Genomic DNA, 21,733 nt, shown 5'->3' with positions numbered 1-21,733 from the left:
AAAATAGGAACATTCCTCCATAACAGTGACAGCTGAGACATCTGGACTTATCTTTCTATGCAGCTTAGCTCAGTCTGTCTAAAGCATTCAACACTATATGACATGAGGGAATCACTACCAGTGGAGTCCCTCAAGGCTTTGCCCTGAGGTTACTCCCTTTTTGGTTTCTTTTTTCAGATAAGTCTATTGCTTCAGCTCAGATATTCAGATGACTGTAAACTTTAATATATCATCCTTGACCCTTCAGATGGCACTTAACATTACATGTGAATGGTACAGTGGAAATGATCTCATGTTTAAGGTTAAGACATGCAGCATTTTTGCATTTGGTACCCCCCACCCCCACCACATCTCTATCCTATTGTTGGGCAACAACTAAAAGTTAGCAGAATAGCAAAAGATGTTGGCATCATTGTAGATTATGACATTTCATTAGATATCCATATAGCAGTTAATATCCGAAAAGCATTTAGAACTGCTCACCTGATCCTTTATGGAGTTAAGAGTCATAGCAGAGAAATAATTCTCTTTCTCCCAGTTACAGCCCTTATAAGACTAATTATAGAATATTGCATCCTGTTCTCTAATATGTCATAAGGTACAAATGGAAAAAGTACAAAGACTCCTCACAAAAAGATTCAAACGGTTTCAAGCCAAAGACTACAGAAACTTTATTCTCTGCATCTTATTTCCTTCTTAGAAAAGATATATGTATGACCTGCAGAGCATTAACAGTCCCCTTACAATTTGAAAAACTTTGTTTTTTTCTTATGTACAATGAGTCACAGGTATCTTACCCTCTGGTACCTGACTGCTTTTTTTCACTGAATTACTCTGATTTGTGGTGGTAACTATGCTTCTACTTAACTTTTCGTAGTTAATTTTAAAACTTAAAGAGTGCAAACTAAATGAGTTACAGGATTTTCTTAAATGTCCAATTTGTTGTTCCTCAACAATTTAAACACTTTTAGGGGCATCTTAGATATCAGTCCTTCACCTGGTTTGAAGTGCTCTTTTGTTTGTAAAATTGCAGTATTGCTGTATTGCTCTATGTTCACTGACTTCACATGCTTTTGATTTTGGCTTCTTCGCAATTGCGGCTAACAGATCTGCCTGTCAAACATCGTTGGCACCTTATAGCCCTTGCCTTTAACAGAAGAGAACATCTAGCCACAATAAAAACCCAGTACAGTGAATCATGACAACTTTTTATCTCAGCGAGTTCCATGCCTATAGAATTAACAACTCCCTATGCTAACTTCAATACCCATTTTGTGAGTCCTAACATTTTCAGATATAAAATGAAACTGTGCCAAGAAACAGTGAATTCTGAAACTTACCATTTTTAAAGCATTTTTGCAGTAGGTTTGTCCCCCCACACCCACTGACATGCCCTATACCTTGCTACTTATAGGATCACTGTAGCTAGCAGTACTCTAAGATGCAACAATGTCAGAATTAGTCATTTGTACTTTAATTTTCAATATTCTGAGGATAAATATTAAATCTGTGGAGTATTAGTCCGAACCCAGAATAAATGTCTCCCGTCAGTTAAACTCAGCTCATCGATCCATATCTTCATAAAAGATGTGGATGAGTACATGGGCACCTACAAAGTCCAACATGGGATCTGGGCCATCAGGATCCTCGATGACTAACAGACCTTGAGTGTATTCACTAATCTTATGAACTTACAGATATAATAAACTCTGAAAGCTCATTTAAAAGCCCCAGAAATATGTAAGTAGTGCAAAAATTGTAGAACAAAGAAAATACAGTTGTGTACCTACCATAAATGTAGATGTTCGAGTGTATTCACTGTTGCAGTTATTACACTTGGGTTATCCTGCTGGCAGGTGACCCGCAGTTGGCCCGAGTTCCAAAGTCTTGATCTGGCGTCAGTTGCTGTCACCTCTTCCCTGACGTCAGTGCGCCAGGGGTATAAAAGTTGCAACTGACGCCATTTTCTTCAGTTTTTCTTGCCCCAGATGTCAGGTGCCCCCAGATAGGAAGGCTGGAAAGATAAAAATATGCCAAAAAACATGCATATATTACTATAAACATTTTCTTCAACTACAAGCAAATACACCACATAGGTTGTATAGAGTTGAGAAGTACAGAAAAGTCCCAGCAGTAAAAAGGGGGGTGGTGGGTGGGTAACCTGGACTGCAACAGTGAATACACTCGAACATCTACATTTATGGTAGGTACACAACTGTACTATGTTCAACATGTTTCACTGTTGCAGTCATTACACTTGGGTAGAATCCCAAAGCTGAGGTTGGGTGGCTGGGTCTAAATAGGATTTGGAGAGGCTACCAGGCCCTGCAGAACTGCAGTGGCAAAGCCTGCCCTGGATTCAGAGTAGAGAGGTAAGTTGTAGTGCTTGGTGAAAGTGTGCACTGAGCTCCAGGTTGCAGCTTCTAAAATGCCTTTGGTTGGTACTCCTCTGAGAAAAGCTGCTGAAGTGGCTGCTGCTCTGGTAGAATGAGGCCTAATGTCCTTAGGCACTGATTTGCCATGCTGTGCATAACAGAAGCGGATGCAGTGGCCTATCCATTTTGAAATCGTCTGCTTTGTAATAGGCTTTCCTTGTGATCCTGCAGCATAAGCTACAAACAGTTGCTCAGTTTTTCTGAAAGCTTTTGTTTTGTCCAAGTAAAATCATAGCTGTCTGTGTATATCCAAAGAGTGCAAAAGTGTCTCCCTTTTATTTTGTGGATTTGGGTAGAAAGTAGGCAAATGAATGGTTTGGTTCAAGGCCACATTAAAAACCACTTTTGGCATGAATGTTGGGTTTGTCCTAAGTGAGACCCTATCCTGATGAAAAATGATGAAAGGTTCCACAGCCATTAATGCCTGTAACTCTGAGACTCTTCTTGCTGAAGTTATTGCTAGGAGCAGAGCAGTTTTCCATGATAAGAATTTTAGATCAGCTGTGCTGGCTGGCTCAAATGGAGGCAGTGTGAGTTTTTCTAAAACAAAATTGAGATCCCAAATTGGTACTGGTGCTCTCCTTGGGGGTCTTATATTTTTTGCCCCTCTGATGTACTGTCGTAGTAGAGGATGTGAAAAAATAGGAGGCTCCATATTGTAATGAGCTGAAATGGCCGAGGCATGTATTTTAATTGATGAGAAAGATAGGCCTTTGTCCAGCATCTCAGTTAGGTATTGTAAAATCTGAGGTATATTAGGGACCAGTGGTTCGAGGCCTTGTGCCTGGTTCCAAGCACAGAATCTCTTCCATTTTTCTGCATAAGATTTCCTAGTGCTGGGCTTTCTGGCTTCTAAAATGACATCCATAACAGCTTTAGAGAGAGGTGCAGTCTGAGTGGCTACATTATCTGCCATGCTGCCAGATTTAAGGTTCTGAGTTGACTGTGCAGAACCTGATTGCTTTATTGTATCAGATGATGAGGAATTTGAGGTATAGGCCAAGCTGGGCCTTGAGACAAGCTCCTTAGGAGTGGGTACCAATGCTGGCATGGCCAGTCTGGGGCAATCAGGATCAATTTTGGCCTTTCTTGTCTGACTTTTAGGAGTACCTTGGTAAGGAGAGGCATCAGAGGGAAGGCATAGACTGTCAGGCCTTTCCAGCTGAATGATAGAGCATCCACTTTCCATGCTTGAGAGTGACAAGTTCTTGTGCAGAATTTCTGTATTTGGTAATTGTGAGGGGAGGCAAAAAGATCTATGTTTGGGTGTCCCCATTTCCTCATTATCATGCTGAACACCTGTGGATTTAGTTTCCATTCGTGAGGATCCATGAGATTTCTGCTTAGTTCGTCTGCCAGTGTATTTTTTGTTCCTGGCAGGAATTGTGCCTGCAGATGTACTTGATAAGTCAGTGCTGTGTTCCACAAAGTCATGGCTTGCCTGCATAGGGGGTAGGAATGTGTACCCCCTTGCTTGTTTATGTACCACATAACTGTGGTATTGTCCGTCTTTATTAATAGTTTTCCTGGATGTAGTAGGTCCTTGAAAGCTGTCAGGGCATTCTGTACAGCTAGCATCTCTTTTTGATTGATGTGAAGATGCATTTGTTCCTTGGGCCACGTGCCCTGAATGCATTTTCCTTCCATATGTGCCCCCCCAGGCATAATCCGATGCATCCGTTGTTATTGTCTGCCTGGCTGTGGGTAAAGTGAAAGGCTGTCCCTTGTTGTGGTGACAAGCCTGGGCCCACCATCAAAACTCCTGTTGAAGGCAGGGCATTAAAGTAATGATTGTCTCCAGGCTGTGACAATGCTGAGTCCAAACACTTTTTAGATACCATTGTAGTTTCCTCATATGCAGTTTTAAATATGGAATGAGTAGAATGCAGGATGCCATGAAGCCCAGGGCCTGCAGAATTTTTCTTGCAGGGAGCTGGGTTTTTGTTGCCATGATTTGAAAGTAATGAGTCAGTTGCCTTTGTTTGTCTGGCGTGAGTTATGCCATCTGGGCAGTTGTATTTAAGCTTGCACCCAGGAATATTATCTCTTGTGAGGGCACTAGTTTTGATTTCTTTTCGTTTACTGGGTATCCTAGGCAAATTAGCAATCTTTTTACAAATGCCAGATGTTTTAGAAGAATGTCCTTGCTCTCTGCTTGAATAAGGCAGTCGTCCAAGTAGGGATATATTTGAATTCCTTTTTGTCTGCAAAATGCAATTACTGGTGCCAGGCATTTTGTGAAGACCCTGGGCGCAGTAGATAAGCCAAAGGGCAGTGCAGAGAATTGGTAATGCATTGAGCCTGCTATGAATCTGAGGTATCTTCTGCAAGACTGTCTGATTGGAACATGCAGGTATGCCTCCTTGAGGTCCAAAGTAACTAGCCAAGCCTTCTTGCCCAGCATGGGCAGAAGTTGATGAAGTGTTAACATTTTGAATTTTGGAACATCCAGGAAAGTGTTTAGGATTGGCATTTCCAGTATTGGTCTCCAGGCTTTGTCCTTTCTTGGTACTAAAAAAAGTCTTGAGTAAAATCCTTGTACCTGTTCTTGCTGTGGAACTTTTTGAATAGCTCCCATGTCCATAAGAGCAGCAATCTGTTTTTGTGCCTCTGCCCATTGGTTTTGTGGCAGGTCTAGCATACCTTTTGGTTTTGGAAGCATGTGGAAGTCAAACCTGTAACCCTGAGAAACAATATTCAGCACCCATTGGTCCTGGGTGATCATGTGCCAATTTTTTTGAGAAAAGTGTTAGCTTTCCCCCTAGGGGAGCTCTTAAAAGGTAAGTGCTTGGCATTTGCAGAGGGAAGTCATTGGGACTGTTTCCTATAAGGTTGTGATTTGTCTTCCCCTCCTTTGGGGGCTGAAGCACCCCATTGCTTAGGTCAGTAGGAGCCTTGGGGCTGAGATCTGCCTCTTGAGCGTCTGTATCTGCCTCTTTGTGGCCTGTCTGACACTGGAAAGGACCAATTTTTTGAAGGCCAGTTTCTGCTAAATCTAGGTGGTTGAACCTGTAAGAAATCTTTCACTGTCTGCATTGACTTTACTTTATCCTCCATTTTCTTTAACACCTCTTCTGCCTTAACACCAAACAAAGTATCATGCTGTAATGGAGCATCCAATAGTTTTACTTTAACATGGTCAGGTAAACTTTGTTCTTTCAACCAAGCATGCCTACGAATAACAGAGCCTGTCACTGCGGCTCTACAAGAAGCCTCTAAAGAATCAAAACCACATTGCAGAGTATGCTTTCCCACTTGTTCAACTGCATGCAATAAATCCTGCATTTCCTTACTGTCAGGACCTTCTGTATTTGAAACCATTTTCTGTTTTAACAATGACATGAGGTACTGTTGGTATTTAAGCATGTGAAACTGACAGTTTAAAGCTCTTACAGCTAAAGCTGCAGAAGTGTAAACCTTTTTCCCCCATCTGTCCAGAGCTCTGGAATCCCTATCGGAGGGGACAGGATTTTTAGCAGTGGAAGCCCTAACCCCTTTTGAACCTTGAGAAATTGTTTCTGGGTCTGCAGCAGGGTTTTTGTAAAGAAATGTATGAGAGTCAGGGACTCTGTAGTACCTGTCTGGTTTGACTGGTGCAGGGGGTAAAGAATCAGGAGACAGACTGGATTCAGAAAAAAACATCATCAACAATATCAAGCACAGGGGGAATAGCCAGGGGCCTGTGCTGAGGCAATAACAGGAAATCTTTGAACCTTTTCTTGGATTCTGAATAATCCTGGCTCTTGCAATGTAAATGCTCCCTCATGGTGTGCAGGGTTTCCCCAAAAGAATAATCCTCAGGCTGAGAGGCAGAAGATATGGACTCTTCTGCGTCAGAGTCCTCATAAGGAGGGAGAGAGTATCCCTGATCAGAAGAGGAGTCAGAGGAAATAGAAACCTGATTAGAGGAATCATAATCAGTGTCTTGCCTAGGCCTTTTGTCAGGAGGAGGATAGGAACCCCTGATTAAAGTAATTAGGTCTTTGGCCATTTTAAACATCTGTTTCTTTGGCATGGATGACTGTTCTGGAGAATACTGTACTTGTTTCCTTGTCTTTAATGGTGTTTTTTACGTTGCCTTTGCTGCTGAAGAGGGCTTAATTGTAAGCTGTGAAGGTCTGAAAACACCCTCAGAAGCCAATGCGTGCTCAGCGGCTCCGGACCCATCTGAGGGAATATTTTCCATAGGCCCAATACCTTGAGTTTCCACAGGCCTCGGTGTCTCCACGTGGCTGTCGGTAGCGGCCTGTGGCTCTGAGGAAGCAGGTGTCAGGGGCTGCGAAAGCGCCTCACTGAGAACCGGCGAACCGGGGACTGGCCTAGAAGAGGCTTTGTCGTCGGTTTTGGACCTCGTATGCCTGTCCTTTTCTTTGTCTTTGCGTTTTTTATCGATTCCAGTCATCGGTTGTTCTGACAGCATTATGTAATTAAATCTTCGGCCAAAATAATGCAAAGCAAAATCAAACCGACGTTTAATAGTGCATTTATTGAATCTAGCACTAAACCGACAACTAGTGACGTCGTGGTCAGGGCCTAGGCAAGGAATACAGTAAGAGTGAAAGTCCTTATGAGGTATTTGCTTCCCACAAGAAATACAATTATTAACTTTTACTGACATCGGTCTGGAGCAAGAAAAGTTTCCCCAACGGGGTACTTAGCTTTATTGAAGACTTCGGTTCTGAAACTCAATTTTGAAAATCTCAGGAGTCGGCCGACTGGCACTTGCGAACTGCTTTTGCTTCGGGCACCGCGTGGCAAGAAAGACTGAAGAAAATGGCGTCAGTTGCAACTTTTATACCCCTGGTGCACTGATGTCAGGGAAGAGGCGACAGCAACCGACGCCGGACCAAGATTTTGGAACTCGGGCCGACTGCAGGTCGCCTGCCAGCAGGATAACCCAAGTGTAATGACTGCAACAGTGAAACACGATGAACATCTGGAAGCTCTAATGAAACTAGTAATATTCTCCCACAAAGATCTACCTATAAACAAACAACTTGATTAAAATGCTATTTATAATTAAAATAGAAATATCTATTTTGTTCTTTGTCACACAGCACTAGCAAAAAGTTGTAGTTTGTAACTTAACAGCTTCAATAGGTGATAAATGCATTTCTTTTAGATAAATAATTACTTTTGGACTTATCCATACAGATATAATACTACCATAATCACCTTGGCTGGAAAATATACATAAAAATATTCACTGAAATAATATAAGAACATACTATAACTTCTTATTTAAAAGTATATATAATTCCTTGCTGTGACCACTCATAAATAATGTGCTTCTTCTCTAAAAAATAAAAAATGAAGAAATGCATATAAAATAAGAGAAAGAAAACACTTTATCTATCTAATAAAAATATGCATGAATACATAAAGTTGAAACAGAAAGGTCACGCCAAAGTTTGTTGACCAGTCCCCATCTTTTCTTTAAATAACTACTTCTACTGAAAGTTAAAACAGTTTTCTCCGTCGTATAGGCTCTTCAAGGCCAAAGCTCAAGACTTTTAGCTTCTTCTCCTTTTTCACGGATTCAGACTTGATGAACAGCTGCTCTTCCAATCTGATTTTAATCTGTGAAGAAACAGAAAATGAAATCTAATTTTTAAAGCTTGAGTGTTCTCTTATCTGGGAAGGTGTGCTATATCTTATTACAGAACAAGTAAGCCAGTATAGATATAAATGGATATCCTGTCAAAGGAAATTTATTTTTTCTAGATAGCTGCTTTCAGTATGGATTTCTTACCCTTGGATCTGAAACTGTCCATTATGTTGCCTGTCTGCCTGCTCTTATTTTTTCATTAATACTGTCTGACCCAATATTCTGATTTACCTCAGCCAAAGAAATGCTCATAATGCAGGGTGTTATTTCCTGAGCAGTGCCTAGAACCACTCCAATCATATCCCAGTCATTACTGGCTCTGGAATCTGCCTGTTGTTCCTCATTTAGGGGTTACACCGAGTCTCTGAACTTGTTAAAATCCTTCTTGTCAAACTGACTGTAATTTTGAGTTCTGCTGTTCACACTTCTTAGTGTTACATGTCGCCACAGCATTTCTATAGTTGCTTGTACTCTGTCTTTCTCTGGTTATTTTCCATTTGTTCACATCTAGGTCATCTACTTTTTTGTTTCTTTCATAAACCACTAAATCCAGCTTATCACCTACATTTTGAAAAATGCCCATGACCAGCATGTGGTCAAAGATTCGAAACATCCAGCACTCTCAGGCTTGTAAACCCTCTTGGCCTTTTTGCATGCTCAAACACTTTGATTTTCTGCAGCTCCTGTCTTGTCATTTGTCAGGTTACTAATAAAATACACATTATTAGTACTTACTCTATTTTTTTGAAAATCATCTTACTCTCTCATATGGTACTTCAATGCCCACTTAACTTTTTAATAAATAATCATTATCTAAAAGAAAACATCTGAAAATGCGTGTCTCTAGATTCTGTAATGGTGGAAGCTCTGTAGTACAGGAGAGAAAATGCAAACACAAGATGGCAGGACTGTTGAAAGTTATCCAGTGTAAAATCCTGTGAGGATTGATCAGCAGTAGAAGTTGTATCCCAAGGCTGATTGAGAGCATTTCTGAACAATATTTCAGAGCTGGAGGAACAAGAGTACATTTTAACAGCATGCATTTTTTCCTAATGGGTGACGCTTGTACTTTACCCCCTTGGCATTCCCAAAAAAAAAATTTCTCCAGTTCGAATACAGAAAATGTTTTTTGAATTTTCATACAATGGCTGGTAAATCTGAAAGATTAAATGGTAGTGTTTAGCAGGCAACAGCCATAGAAAATGTCAGTGTGATTCCAGCAGTATGAAGCACAATGAACAGATATGGCATGAAAATATGGTTAGTGACAGCATCATTCATCAGTAGTCCTACAAGTGTTCTCAGTGTTTTTGTTTTACAGATTATGGAAAGTAGTACATTTTCAAAAGTGGGTGGTTTGTTAAGCATATATCTCAACCTCTTAGAGCAAGAAATCTGGACAAAGCCATAAATAAAAGGGGACAATGGCTCAAAAATAGGGACAATTTTTAAATATTGCTCTTACAAACTTAGAAAGTTGATAGAATAACAGATTTTGCATTTGCATGAATTTTCTAAGGGTATGAAGTCTGAAACTCAAATGTCTGTCATTATTTTCTAACTTCAGTCTTAAATGATATGCTACTGATTTGCCAGAAAACCACAATTTTATGAAAAATGGACCAAAATATGAGGCAAAAATCTGGACATTCTGTGAAAATCTGTACAGTTGACAGTTATGTCATCGAGTAACTCTGGAAGCTACAGTATCAACTATGTGCTCAGATTCAATATCTCTTAAAGTGACAGCCTTTCTTTTATGCATAGAAGAATTACAGATGATTTTGGACTGTGACATGTTTTATTCTTGGCCTTGTATTATGCTTGTATAATACACACATACATTCTACTGGAGAGCTTAATTTAGTCCTGTAGTTACAAGTTCAAGTTCTGCCTCAACAAACCATTACCCCTTCACCTTTATTCCAAAATCATGACTCCAAAGCCCAAAGCTGCACTTCTTATTGCTTCGCACTACACCCCCCTTTATACGGGATCAGTAAACATTAGCTGTGTCAGGACTAATCACTTGGTGGTGTAAAATATGGCTCTAGGTCATTTGCTTGTGTTGATTAATGTCATGGGCATGGGTATTTGCTGGTGAAAAGTCGGTTGAGAATCTGGCCTACTTTGACCTATGCCAGGGACCCATTCTAATGTTGAGAGGGGTATATGTGCTACTATTGGCCATTGTGGGCCTGCCATAAAGCCTAACAGCCCTTGGTCAAGTATCTACTGTCAGACAGAGTCCAGTTTCCCAGCTTCGGTTACCTGGGAAGCTCTGTTGAGTGTAAGCTGGACGTAAAGCTAATTAACCTGCCAAACATGAACTAAGAATTGCTACACTCAGTGTAGATTCACTAACAGTGTCGCATGTCTCATGTATTCAAATGAGACACTGAGGTGGGGTATGAGTTTGAGTAATTTATTTTACATACACACATCAGGAGCCGTAACTTGTTCATATACTTCATACGTCATATGCTTACTGACTGACTTTTTACTTATAACACACTCACATTTGCATCTTCATTCAAGGTTACATTCACACTGACTGGCTACACAAAATGGCACTGATCTGGCACATGCTTAATAACTTATATGTACGTGCTGTCTAGCTACAGTGGCTGACTAGGTTCAATATACACACAGCTCTATATCCTCCCTGTTTAATTTTATTCGACATTGCAAAATACAAGAACAAAGGCATATTTAAGAGCTAGACATTATTTCACAATTTCAACAAAACATAACTGATTTCAAGTCCAAGTCCCTATGTATTTAGGATTTATTTTGCAAATTCTACCCTATCTAGTTACATAGAATTTCTGACTGGGTTTAGCAATAGGGGCAGTCTCTGGGGATTCATTAATTATTGGAACATCTGAGTTTACATCAAAGTTGTTACATATAATTTCTGACTGGGTTTAGCAATAGGGGCAGTCTCTGGGGATTCATTAATTATTGGAATATCTGAGTTTACATCAAAGTTGTTTGAAGAAAGCACACTGACTTTTTGATTTTGAACAGTTGATGAGTCCCTCTAGAAATTAGAGTAATTGGCACAAGCAATCTATTATGGCGCTGGTTCTGAGACACATATCAGAGGACCATGATTCCTTCTGTAATCCATTCCTTCAGATTGTGTGATGCAAGATCTCAGTTCCTCACAAATGTCCTTCACGATTCTTACATGATCATGACCTTTGGATGTTTGCATTCTTGCAACTTCTCCTTGTAGCAATGGTCGAAGGGATTTACTGGTTTTATCATAGTACAACTTTTGTGACTGATGTTTTCTCAAAAGTTGAGCCTTGACCACTCTATTGTTCTTTATGTTTGCAACTGACAATTGTTTGCTGATTGGAAGTGTTGTTTGTGTCTGTCTGGACATCAATCTTTGAGTAGGTGGACCAAGCAAGTTGTCTCGAGGAATGTTTCTGAGATTGAGTAAGTTAAGGAAAACATCGGCACCGTCTCTCTTGGATTTCTCCAACAAGTGCTTTGCACTGCGATCTGCATGTTCAGCTAAACCATTGGCTTGTGGATACTCAGTACTACAGGTAACATGAAGAAAGTCCCAAGACTCAGCAGATTTCTTGAACTGCTGACTAGTAAAGTGTGGACCATTGTCAGACATGACTTTGGGCGGACTACCATGGGCAGAAAAATGTCTCCTCAAATTTGTAATGACTGCGCTGGATGTCAAGTTGGGAAGCAGATCAATTTCAAACCAATATGAGTAAGAGACTACAAACACCAAGTAATGCTGACCATTCCATTTGAAAATATCTACAGCAACCATCGACCCTGGTAATTCAGGAATTTGATGTAGCTGAAGTACTTCTTTCTGCTGATGTGGTTTGGTGCTGTTGCAAATGGAACATGCCAGAGTTTACTTCTCTATATCTTTAGACATAAAAGGCCAAAATACAATGAATCTTGCTCTTCTTTTGGTTGAATCAGTACCTGGGTGACCATGATGCAAGATTTTGATATATTCCTTTTGTAATACTTTAGGAATTACCACTTTTGGACCTTTCATGATGATTCCATTTTCCATCATGAGTTCATCTCTGTAAGGAAAATACTTCTGAATGTCAAGTGGTAAACTGGTTTGTTGTGTTGGCCATCCTTGACTGATAACATTTTTCAGGAGAATTGGGTCTGAAGCTGTGTGATTTCTGAGCTCATCAAGCCTTGATGAAGAAAAATTTCTGACTTCCGGGACGTCTAAGTCTGTTGTTTCATTTTTATGCTGCTCTGCCATTTGTCTGGGTGTGCATGACAAAGCATCAGCAAGGTCCAAGTGGTTGTCATTTTTGTAAACAATATTGATGTTGTAATTTTGCAATTTTAATGTCATGCATTGCAATCGAGCTGGGACTGTATGCATTGGCTTTTTCAAAATTGTCACTAGTAGTTGTTGATCAGTCTCTATTTGGATAGGTCTACCATAAATATAATCATTGAACTTCGAACATGGGAACACTACTGCCAAAAGTTCTTTTTCTATTTGTGCATAATGCATCTCTGTTTGAGTTAATGTTCTTGATGTATAAGCAGTGGGTATGCCTTCTTGAAGACATACTGCACCAAGGCCGTACCTTGAAGCATCACAAGAAAGAGTTACAGGTTTGTGAACATCATAAAATCTCAATGTGGGTGGACTGACAATTTTCTTCTTCAAGATATCAAATGCTCTTTGGTGGTGTTCCAACTAGGACCGGTTTACATCTTTATGTGTCAGCTCATGTAATGGTGCAGAAAGCTCACTCAAGTCTGGGATATACTTTCCTAAATAGCTGACCATACCTAGAAAATGTTGTAAAGATGTGACATTCTCTGGACCTGGCATTTCGACAACTGCTGTTTGCTTAGACAGATCTGGTTGTAAGCCAGAAATGGTAAACGAATGTCCCACATAAGTAACTTCTTTCAGTTTGAATTTACATTTCTGAGGACTCATTTTAAGATTTACTTCATGTGCATTGTCTAGAACTTTCCTGAGATTTCTGTCATGTTCGTCTTCACCATTGCCTCCAACAACAATGTCGTCTACTATAATAGCACATGAATAACCAGAAAAAATTTGCTCCATGGCACATTGAAAGACTTCACTGGGAGAATTGATTCCAAATGGCATTCTTAAAAATCTGTAAGTACCAAATGGTGTACTGAATGTAGTTAACAATAAAGATTTGTGATCCAGTGAAATTTGCCAAAAAGCTTTTTGCATCTAAGATTGAAAAACAGTGGAATTTGGCGTGAGAGCGGCTACCTCTTCTATTGTGTGCATTGGATGATGAGGGCGCTTAAGTGCTTTTTTAAGCCTCATGGATCAACACATATTCGAATATCATCTGAGCTTTTCTTATGAGCTACGACCATTGAGAATACCCATTCATTTGGTTCTACTACTGGAGTAAGGATGCCTAAATTCACCATTTTGTCTAGTTCTGCTTTTACTTTACTCTGCATTGCTACTGGAATCTTCTGTGCGGGTCTGACAACTGGACTTACTTTATGGTTTAATTTCATGGAATATGTGACTGGAAGTTTACCAAGCTCATCTTTGAAAATATCAGCATATTCACTAAAATATTCTGTGTAAAACTATCATTGTTATTCATACTTATATGGTGGACCTCTTTATTAAATTCAATCAGTCCCACTCTCACACTGTCTTTGAAGTCTAACAGTGACTGCATGTGTCTTTTGACTATGTAAAACTGGAAGTCATAGCTATTTCCAGCAGAACGGCATAAAAGAACTACTGTGCCATCAGTTTGAATCTCTTCACCACCATAAGCAACTAGTTTTGCACACTTTACTAAATCAAGTTTTTCACCAGATTTCACTTTGGCAACATTTGCACTGATATAATATTGCACTTGGATCCAGTTTCTACTTTAAGCTCTAAAGGTTTCCCATTAATTTGTACAGTACAAAATATTTCCCTCTTTGCTGTCAACTGATAATCTACTGTATTAACTGTTTCATTGATCACACAGACACCATCAACATAGAAAGTTTGCTCACAGCTCTTATAGTTTGCCACAGTCTCTATCTGATCTACTTGCTTCTTTGGATACTCACTTTTAACATAAGTCTGGGCAATTTAGACTTGTAAAGCTTTAGGAAATGATTCCACTTTTTACATTTGTGACATTGCAGACCAAAAGCTAAATACTTTTCCCATTCAGGTTCATGACGGCCTCCACAATTGCTACATTTAACATTGAGGTTCGGTGTGGCACTTCTTCTTGGTTTATATTTTATTTTCATCTTAACTTTCTGCTGCACACTGTCAACATTCACATTAGCAGATACTGCAAACAAGCTTTTCTCATTCATAAGCATATTCTTACGCTTTTCTGTAATTTCATGTATTTGAAAAATATCAGTGGCTTTCCTCAATGTTAATTCACTATCTCAAAGCAAAAACGTTCTCACTGCATCGTTATTAAGGACACATACAAGATGGTCTATTATCAACTCATCACGTAGATCACCAAACCTGCATGTTTTTGCTTTATTTCTTAAGTCAGTAATATATGCTGCAATAGTTTCACCAGGCTTTTGATTTCTTATGTAAAATGTGTGCCTTCCCATTGTAATATTTGTTTGAAGGTTACACCCTATTCTCAGCAATATTATTATTAAACACCAGTGGTTCAGGTCTGTGAACTTCATCTGCCATAACAACAAATTTCTTTTAAACATAAGAATAGACCTGGGGTTTTAATTTTGTGGAAGTGAACAACAATCTCTCCACAAATGCTTTATTTTAACACTGCAAATACCTCGAACACTCCAGACACTTTGGACACTGAAAAATCTTAGTTTCGGTGAAAAAGTCAAACATTATGAAAAAATTCAGACAATCTAGCCTTTTAAGACAGTCTAAACACTTTGGAGATTATTTCAAACAATTTAATTATTATCCCGCTATCTCAGACATTTCAAACATCTTGGAAATTATTTTAAACATTTTGAATGCTATGCCATGTTTAGCGACTGAAAATCATTTAAAACGAATTTCAGTAACTTTAAATAGCTGCTGACCTGTTTGTGAGTTCACTCCTGGATATTGCTCCACTTCTAACTGTGTGCCTCATGCTTCAACTTTGGATCCCATTCTGACACCATGTCACATGTCTCATGTATTCAAATGAGACACTGAAGCTGGGTATGAGTTTGAGATGTTTATTATACATACACACAACAGGGGCTGTAACTTGTGCATGTATTTCATACTTCATATGCTTACTGACTGACTTGTTACTTCTAACACACTCACGTGCATCTCCATTCAAGCTTACATTCACACTGAATGGTTACACAAAATGGCACTGATATCGCACATGCTCAGTAACTTATATACATGTGCTGTCTAGCTAGAGTGGCTGAACAAGGTCCAATATACATAATGATCTACAAACAGGACACGGCTTGGAAGTGGAAGACATGATGTCAAGGAGGAGACTGGACATCCTATGTATCCAGAAGACAAGATGGAAGAGCAGTGCAGGAAAGTCACTTTTCTTGGATCCAGAATCTACTATTCAGGAGAAGTACAGACTAGAAATGGTGTGGGAATTGTGGTGCGGGAGAAGCATTCGAAGACAATAAAGGATGTCATCAGAATTAGTGACACACTCATGGCAATCAGATTCCAGTGTAAAGATGGGGCACCATTTATAATTTCTGTCTATGCCTGATAATGAGGAAAACAGTGCATTCACACAGTAGTTACAGAAGAACCTACTCGATAAAGCAAGACAACAGGAACTGGCATTGATAATGGCTGAGGCTGACCTGAATGCACATAGCGGGATGGACAGAACAGGTTATGAGGACTGCCTTGGTCCATATTTGTGAGGCAACAGGAATAAAGAAGGAGAAAACATTCTAGACTTCTGTCTAGTAAATCACTTGATGGTGGCCAACACATTGTACAGCAAGAGAGACAGTCACAAGATCACATACAAGAGGGGCCAACATGCAACTCAGGTAGAATTCCTTCTAGTACGGAAAGGGACTTGGATAGAATCAGTAATTGCAAGGTCATGCACAGTGAAACAGTTGACCTCAGCAGGAAGAGGAACTCGGAGGAGTTAAGAAGAACAGAAGCACCTCAAAACAACATGTGTGAGGATTGCAGAAAAGGTATGTGGCCGAGCCAGATATGGAAATGAGATATATAAGGAAAGCTTGTAGTAGAAAGAAAAAAAGTTCAAGAAGCATCAAAAGAAAGAAGGAGTGCAAGAAAAAGTGGAAGATAGAAAAGACAGTCCAGACTACGACTGTCTTTGGCTAAGAAAAAGGCCAAGAAAGGAGTTGCAGTAGCAAGGAACAAGGTATTATAGGCACTCTACAAGCTTCTGGAAAGTGACTCAGTAGATTGCACAAAGAAACACTACCAGGTTGCAAAACAATGGCTGAATGACAAAGAAGATAGACAGACACCCCTCATAAATGATGCCTGCAATAACCTGCCCAACAGTCCACAGGATTTCAAGGGCAGATGGAAGGTATATTTTAGCTGCTTTTGAATGAAGAAAACCCCACAGAAGATGCATTGCCCCAGACACAGCCTACAATTAATGAAGAGGTTGAACCCACCCTAGAAAAAGTAAGGAAAATGAAGTCAGGGAAGGCAGCAGGCACAGATGAGGTCACAGTAGATATGATAAACATGTTTGGTCAGACAGGGGAGAAATGGGTCCCAAAGGTACTCAAAACAATCAGGAGAGAAAGGTGTATCCCAGATGACTGGAGAAAAGCATACTGATACCAGTGTATAAGAACAAAGAGTACATTCACAACTTTGGGCAGTATAGAGGTATCAAACTCAACTGTCACACTGCATGAAAGTTCTGGAGAGGGTGATTGATAAATGAATATACAGAGTATTAGAAAGTTAGATAGGAGATGAGTAGTTTGGATTAAGACTGAAATGCATGACAACTGGCCTGATGTTTGCAGTGAGACAGATAGTTGAGAAGAAGCAAGAGATGAGGAATGAGTCCAACTGGACATTCTCAGACTTGGAGAAAACATATGACAAGATCACAAAAAAACTGATTTGGACAGTCCTGTGGTTGTTCGAAGTCCCAGAAACATTGGCAAAGCTGCTGCATGGAGATGATGAGGCATTACAGGCAGACTCTGAACAAGAACTTCAGCAATGGATAGGGGAATGGAATGCAAAACTGAAGGCATGTTGGATGAAACTGAGAAGAAAAAGACGGCTGTAATGGCAGCAAATGGGAGAAATCAGAAGAAGCTGTGAATTGAGATCAAATGGACAGGTTACCAGCTTCACATACACACACAAGGGAGGGAGGGTGGCCTAATAGTTAAGATGTTTGCCTTAACAAACACAAGGTGCAGGGTTTGAGTCTCACAGGGGATAACTGGCTAGGCTTACAATGGCTTGCAAGGGCAGTTAGCCTAGTACTAACCTATGAACCTATGAACATATCTGGGAGGGGTGGTTTAGAAGAAGGGAATTCTGAATAAGGAGGTAGTAGTAGGAAGTATACAAGACAGTGGTGCAGCCAGTACTACTGTATGGTATAGAAACCTGGGCAGTAAAAGCAGAGAAGTTGAAGAAGCTAGAGGTGATGGAGATGAAGTGCTGGAAGCAAGTAGTAGGATGCATACTGTGAGACAGATGAAGAAATGAGGACATCAGAGCAGAAGCCAAATAGAAGGTCAAACAAAACAGATTACACTAGTTTGGGCACAAGTGCAGAAAATCAGAAGACAATCAGGTAAAGAAGACTTTGGACAGACAGGAAGAAAGCAGGAGGAAATTAGTGCATCCAGAAAAGAGGTGGATGGATTGTGTGAGAGAAGACTTGTGACAGTCAGGCATGACTGTTGAAGAAGGCAGGAGAGTGGCATTGAATAGAGAGAGAGATAGTGACAGTTGACATGAAACCCAACCGCCTTGTAGAAAATGGGAAAAAGGGGTTGTTGTTGATGATGATGATGATGATAAGTAAACATTTTCCTGTGAATAAGACATTTAAAGCATCTGCATATTAGTCTTACAACATTGCATACATTCTATACTTAATGAAATAAAAAAATAATAAAAATAAAATAAATATATAATATGTACTTATCTGACATAAGGTCTTTGGAAAAGGCACTCCTCTATTCAACAGTAACATTAGGATTATTCCAGACTTTTTGGACATTCCTGTCCCTAGTCATTAAAACTTCTGAACTTATCTTCATAACCTTGTCCAGACAGGTGCTTTTAATGAGCAAACGCTACCAACATGTGAAATAACGGGAGCATGGAACCACTGATGCCTGTCCATCATCTGGCTTGAGTTCACTTTGTTTGTAAAGATGAATTATTGTTCCATCTTCAGGTGTTTAAGGACTCACCTGCTTTTGTTCATGGGTTCATAGGAAAGTATTATGCTATATGCCCTTGCAGGCCATTTTAACCCTAGCCAGTATCCCTTTTGGTGCTTGAATTAACCTATCTCATTGTTGTTAGATTGGCCTTACCAATCCCATGGGTGATAGTTATGTATAGTATCCCTAATGAGAATAACTGGGATTATTCTATTGATAATGTGAGGGGACTCTTACATGGGATAAAGCATTTAGGAGTTACATTTGTCCATTAGTAGTACAGGGGCAGTCCTGGGGTAAAATTTTTGTTTTCCATCCATAGAGCCAAATTGTACTTGAATATGGACAAGGATGAGCTTTGTCTTATGTGGTTGCGGCGTCTGTTCCATAGCAGAGGTAACCTCTGTGAGATGTGTGCACCTGTCCATCCAAACTCTTCTGTTAATATTGTAGAATAGGTATAGAGCCCTAGGCCAAGTATTTCTGATGCCATTTGACTTGTTGCTGTGCAGTAAATCCATTAGAATTTGGTCAGAGGATGTCTTGTATGCCAGACACAGGTCGCCTTGTAACAGTCTGTAGGATACTGAGTATAATGACATGGTTTTGAGTCAGCCCATGTAGGACATGTTGTTTAGGCCTTGTATCCTTTTAGTAAGGTATCTCTTCCAGTTTTTGCATGTGTCTGGACAGATACATGAAACAGGCATAGTTTTTGGCTTCTTCACATAACTGCGCCCCTCTGCATGTATGGTGTATGATTGTGGCTAATAGATCTTTCTGGCAACCACAGCTGGCATCATCTACTCTTCTATCCATATTTTTCCTGGCTGTTGCTCTAGTAACCACAAACTGTATGAGTCTAGTTGTACATGAAATGACAAACTTGCTTTGCTTCCTGATTGACCTCTTTAAACTCATATTAGTAAGGAATATGTTGATAATGCACTTTGTCTTATAATATCAGTATCATAGCTAAGATTGGCCTTATATCCATCAGGTGCACTGCAGTCTCATATGGCTTCAGAATTTTGGTAGTTATCTGAACCATCAACTATACAGCTTCATTATCGCAAAGAAAATATAAAGTAGAAGCTGTATATACAAATTTTACATTTTCCAAATCTCTGTGAATTAATTACACACAAATTCTATACCATGCTCTGTAGTAAATTCCCATTTAATAAACTTATTTTTGAAACGTGTGACTTGGAATATTTGACAAATGAGCAATTTTTCTTTTACATGGATAATATCCACTACTGGGTACTTTTTCCAACCAAGTTAGATAGGTCAACGGTAACTTCCTGTCATGATCTTTGGTTCACTTTGTACTCACTGCAGGTTCTCATTATTCTGTAGGCTTGCTCCTAACAGAAAATTCATGTATTCTTCCTACCTTCTTGTGATTTTCACTGATGCCTGGACATCAATCTGACATCAGGGCTCTCATGGTGCATTTAGTTAGACCTAAATTACTTTCTTGTAAGTTTTGCTAAAAGTCTAGGCATTATACCTCCAAGAAGAAAAGTGTTTCTGTGCACTAGAATACCATATTCTGTAAGAGATTATTTCTTGCCATGTAGTATCTATGGAACAAGAATACAGAGTGCGTGGCTTGTCTTAGTCTTCCTTCTCTCAAATACTTAATCACCATCTGGTGCTCCATTCCCTTGTTCATGATTTTCCTGACAATATCCAGCCTGTCTTCTGTCACTGGACTTTGCCAATACTATTTGAATGAATGTCTTAACATCATGGTCAGTTTCTGAAAGTAAACTTTCCTTCAAAAGGTTTTGAGACAGAGTTTCAACTACTGACTTTTTTCTGTAAAATGAACTCTCAATGCCAAATCACAAAATTCTGGGAAAAAAAAGACCACAAATACAGGAGAAAAGCAAATATGGACCTTTGTTCTTCGTCTTTAAGCTTGATTTTTGAGGGAATCAAGCCCCGACACCCCCAGATGTATATAATACCATCTCCGAGATCAGAATACATCAGAGAAAAGCGAAAATTCCAAACAATGGCAATCTCAGAGTTAATATATGTAAGTTTACATTTTTGATCATTCAGTCTCCACATTCTGTGAGCCAGCATTTCAAATGGTTGCCTGTTGATTTTTGAATTTAGCATCCTATAATTTCTTAAATGAGTTACTTCTGTTCACTTGGATTCTTTCTAACATAGAAGTAAATCCAACCAGTCAGCCATGGTAGTTGTGTATGAAATCATGGATTTTATTCAAGAAAGGAAAATAAAAAACATAAAAGCAAGGTTAAAACAAAGATAAGCGCTTTCACACCTTTCTAAACAGGTGCTTCAGCAAATCTAAAAATTGTTACAAACAAATCATCTTTTAAACACAGTTACCTCACCAAGTTATGTGATCTAAGAATTGGTCTTAAAGGGACAGTTCCAGTCCCTTCCTACCATCTGCATATAATCCTAGAATCCGCTTCATCTCTTTACATTCTGTTTTATTCCTTAGATCATCTTTTCTATTGCTAGGTGTAAGTAATTCCAAAACTAAAAATTTAAAAGTGTCACTAGACCATGGCTTATATCTTAGATCACACATTCTTATTTGTTCTTCTCTTGGCAGTCTGTAACTTGACAAGCTCAGTTTGATACCATTTGAATTGCGTTCTGTAAAATTCACTCTGGCCTTAACTGTAACTTTTGGGAGACATTATTAACAGTATCACAAATAACAGTTCTATCACAAATCTGCATTTACTTTAAGCCTCCAAATATGCACTACTCTGCATTTCATACATATTTCACACAGAGCTTTTACAGCTTCCTTCCTCTTCTACATATCTTCAGGAAGACTTGCCACGTCATTTATAACATTTAATTTATGCATAAAATGATCACTTAACTTATTCATTATTATATCAAAATCATACCTGTCATGAAAGTAAAAAAAAACAAACAAACAAAAAAGGACAAGAAGAGTAAAAGGTGACATATAGATAGCACATGCTTTAGATTTCACTTAACATGATAGGATATTGTAAACCAAGAGTGTTTCTTTTTGAGGGTTATGTTACATGCAAAGCCTTCAGGTTGTTTACATTTTCACTATGCTATCCTCTTCTATTCTGTTATTATTTCTTTACTTAATGCAACAGTAATGAGATAACACATACATATGTATCAGCTTTTAGAGTAGTGTATATGTCTGTTATGACATATTTTAATGTATGTATAATTACTCTTGTAATTGTATTTCCCAAGGAAATGTTATCTTGTTAAACACTGGCAATATCGTATGTAGTTTCAAGAGAGCTATAATAAAACT

The sequence above is a fragment of the Protopterus annectens genome, chromosome 2.part0, assembly GCF_019279795.1.
Source record: "Protopterus annectens isolate FY-2018-M chromosome 2.part0, PAN1.0, whole genome shotgun sequence".
In the NCBI taxonomy this organism is placed as follows: domain Eukaryota; kingdom Metazoa; phylum Chordata; order Ceratodontiformes; family Protopteridae; genus Protopterus; species Protopterus annectens.
This window is presented reverse-complemented; position numbering follows the sequence as displayed.